This window comes from Prenolepis imparis, unplaced genomic scaffold (genome assembly GCF_030444845.1).
Source record: "Prenolepis imparis isolate NDT839.2.m4 unplaced genomic scaffold, iyPreImpa1.0 SCAF_1, whole genome shotgun sequence".
NCBI classification, from domain to species: Eukaryota; Metazoa; Arthropoda; class Insecta; order Hymenoptera; family Formicidae; genus Prenolepis; species Prenolepis imparis.
The window spans coordinates 24,844,054-24,848,256 of record NW_028141159.1 but is presented as its reverse complement, the minus strand read 5'-3'; positions in this window follow the sequence as shown (position 1 = coordinate 24,848,256).

Here is a 4,203-nt window from a genome sequence, read left to right as displayed (position 1 = left end):
TCACATTTAAATTATATTACATTTAAATGAATTAATGTAGTATATTTAAAATATATAATAAAATATAATAAAAAATTCAAAGAAATGCAATGTTAATTTAATAAAAGAAAATGATATTTGTATTATTATATCACTTGATATCTTGACTTTCGTTCCTTGTTATATAGACATGTCTCCACAGTCACGTTCAAGATTTGTTGTAAATAGGAAGTTGTAGTGACAAGAACCTTCATATTAACATAACTTAATTGTAAGTGATCACACTTTTATTTCAGAGAATCTTGTCATAATTTATAAGTTTATTATTATTCACATTATATATATATATATATATATATATCACAGTTTTAATTCAATGTTAATGGACACGTCTTGCCAATTATTATGGACCACGCCAATTTTTATCCAGTGACATTATTTTTCCAATTGACGCAATTATCTGGAAAAATTCGAACTAACTCATTCTTGCCTTCCAACGAAGAATCTATATTAATTTTATTATATTAACAACGCTCATGACAATTATCACCAATCTTATATGTTCCATTTTTTATCTTTAACTTTAACTGTTAATTTTATTCCTAATTGTGTGTGTGTGCCTAATTTATAAAATTTAATCGTTAGAGTTTATTTAAATTAATTATGACATTCCTTTTTTGTCATGATTTCCTATATGCTATACCATCGCACTTTGAATTCGTTTTATATAATTTATAACATTTGTTTGTCCGCCAAACACAACACCATGTTATGCTATTTATTCTTTATCTAATTTAAAATATGACGGAAAGTTATTGACCAATTGGTACAGGAAACCCACCTTTTCTGGTAGATATTTGAATATTTATCTAGCCACCCCTTAAAATATAAAATTAATATTATTAGGAGTCTGGTGGATCGCGCCATTTCACCTTCTGATGAACGTTTCCATACTGATAATTTAAAAATTATAACAGATATTTTGACTAACAATAATTTCCCTGTACCATTTGTTAAAAAACAGATTAATAATAGATTAAAAACAATTAAGTATCGGAATGACTCTTTGGATGCTGGTGGTGCCCGTTCTGGCGGATTCAATTTATTATCAGTTTTGACTTTACCATACATAAAAAATCTGAGCAAAAATTTAAACTTCACTCTTAAAAAATGCGGCCTCAATACATTGTATACAATCCTGAAAAAATTAAATAACTTAATTAAAAGAGGTAAAGATAAAATTGATAAGTCTCAAAAAATTAACGTTGTTGACATGATTGAATGTGGAGACTGCGATGCAACATACATTGGTCAAACAAAAAGACAGTTATTGACTCGAATAAAGGAACATTGCAGCAACATAAAAAACCATCCCAGTAATCACAATATAATTAGTAAACACAGGACAAAATTTGGACACGATTTCAAATGGCTTGAATCAATAATTTTATATTGCGAGAAGCATAAAAGAAAAAGGGAGTTGGCTGAAATGTTTTTTATTAAAAAATACAACAATACAATAAATTTGCAAAAAGACACCGAAAATTTAAACCCGATTTATGATAAGTTAATACATAGCGTATGATTGTTTGTTTGTGTCTCGATACCCTCACTTTTTTACGACCTTTATTATTATTTCGACAATAATCATACTGTAAGTATGTTTTTATCTAAGATCTACTCGTTTCTAACAGTGTTTAAGTACATTCTGTTTAAATTAATTTTTATTTAATTAATTTTTGTTGGAAAAATACATTAATATCAATTTAATTGCGACATCTCTATTTATTACTCTTGGTATTCAGATATGGACTTATTTTCGTTTATCTAATTGTGCCTTGCTTATTATTTGTATTCATTTTTATCCTTCTAGTATCACTTGATAAGGGCCCATATCCATAGATCAAAACATCGTGTATTTTTAAAATAAAATTTTGCCAGTTAGGTCGAAGAAGAATAAATATTGTTGGTTTTGTTCATTAATGGTGACCTTTACGTTCAAATTTTTGCTGGGTGGACTTCCGAATACGACCCACGCCCGATTGCTATGAATTTTTGTAGAAACATTGTAAATGATGTCAAATGAATGTCCTTAAGTGGATTTTCATCGATACAAACATTTAATGCTAAAAATATTAAAATAATGTTCTGTATAAATTATTGTCTATTTACGATTTACGAATTACGAAAGACAATATGGCTGATCATTTGTGTGAGTTTCTGTGGAGGCGAGATGTAAAAAAACATAAATTAGATCCATTTAAAAAATTAATTGAAGATATTAAAGATGTATATTCTGGCTAAAAAAAGGATAATATAAATTGTTTCTTGTTGACGTTTTCGTTCTGATATTCTATTTTTGTATTTCTTAGAATTCTTTATATATGTACATTGTATATCTTAGGACGCTTTATATATATTTGGTATTAAATGTGTTATGTTATTTAAATATATCTTTCTTGATTGTCTATTGGAATTCACTGTGTTTAGGCATATACTTTACAACGTGAAGCGAGGTCTACCCTGGCTACCGTAGGGGAAGGTGCGGGAGGGGGGCCGAAGGCCCCCTTGCACCCCCCGCGTGAGTGTGTGTGTGTGTGTGTGTGTGTGTGTGTATGTGTGTACCCATGTGAAAAGGCCCTATTCTATATAATTACCGACAATAATTTATATAGAAAGTTATTTTAATATTTTTAGCATTAAATGTTTGTATCGGTGAAAATCCGCTTAAGGACAATCATTTGACATCATTTACAGTGTTTCTACAAAAATTTATGGCAATCGGGCGTGGGTCGTATTCGGAAGTTTATCCAAAATTTGTACGCTAATATGCTGATGATACCATCATAATGTGCAGATAAAGTACTGTTTAAATATATAAAAGATTAATTTTTGGCTAGTTTTAAAATATTGAACATTAAAGTTTTTAAACCGCGGATCTCATACGGCTCAGATTTATATTACATATATTAGACCAAAAAGGTAGTATGCTGGTATGCTTATGGTACCAAAATAATCTGCAAACAATACTCTATTGAAAGGTATTCAGCAACAGATAGGACAAAATGTAAGGTGATTCTACATGATAAAATAAATATCAATAATAATTTATCATGTAGAATCACCCCTTAAATTTTGGGATAAACTTCCGAAAAGCCCATACCTCCGATTTTTTTGAAACTACGAATACTGACGTATTTTGACGTGCTGATTACGAATATGATAGTGAAAATTTGCGCAACTTTCATTTTCATGGTGAAAACCATAAAAAATCGTGAAAAATTGACGTTTTTTGGATTTATTTTATCAAATACTGGAAAATTCAAAACTCAACCTATGTCCGCAGTACTGCGTAGAAGTCCCAATATATGGCCTCGCTTTGCGTGGAAAGTTGCAAACCCATGTGGAATCGTATATGTACTGCAAAGTACATGCTAGATGGGAGGACAGATATAAGATTTAGAGTCCATCGTTTTTCTCGAAAACTATCACTCATATGGCAAAAATGAATATGACATAAAATGCATATTTTAAAGAAATCTACAACTTTTGTATGAAACATTTTTTTAATTTTCCAGTATTTGATAAAATAAATCCCAAAAACATCAATTTTTGACGATTTCTTATGGTTTTCACCATGAAAATGAAAATTGCGCCAATTTTCACTATCATATTCGTAATCAGCACGTCAAAATACGTAAGTATACATAGTTTAAAAAAAATCGGAGGTATGGGCTTTTCGGAAATATACCCCAAACTTTTTATTATAAAATACAAAATATAATTGTGCGCCGTATAGGGTCAGCGACTTAAAATATTCAATTTTCAATATTTTAAAACGAGCCAAAAATTAGTCGTATATATTTTTTAATAGTGTATTGTTTGCAGATTTTTTTGGTACCATAAGCATATCAGCGTACTACCTTCTTGGTCTAATATACGTAAAATAAATCCGCGCCGTATAGGGTCGCGGTTTAAAAATTTTAATTTTTAATATTTCAAACAAGCCAAAAATTAATTTTTATATATTTTAACAGTACATTGTCTGCACATTATGATGGTACCATCAGCATACCAGCCTACAAACTTTTTGGTATAAAATACGAAATATAATTGTGCGCCGTATGGGATTCGCGGGTTAAAATTTTAATTTTCAATTATTTAAAACGAGCCAAAAGGTAGTCGTATATATATTTTAATAGTGTATTGTTTGCAGATTATTTT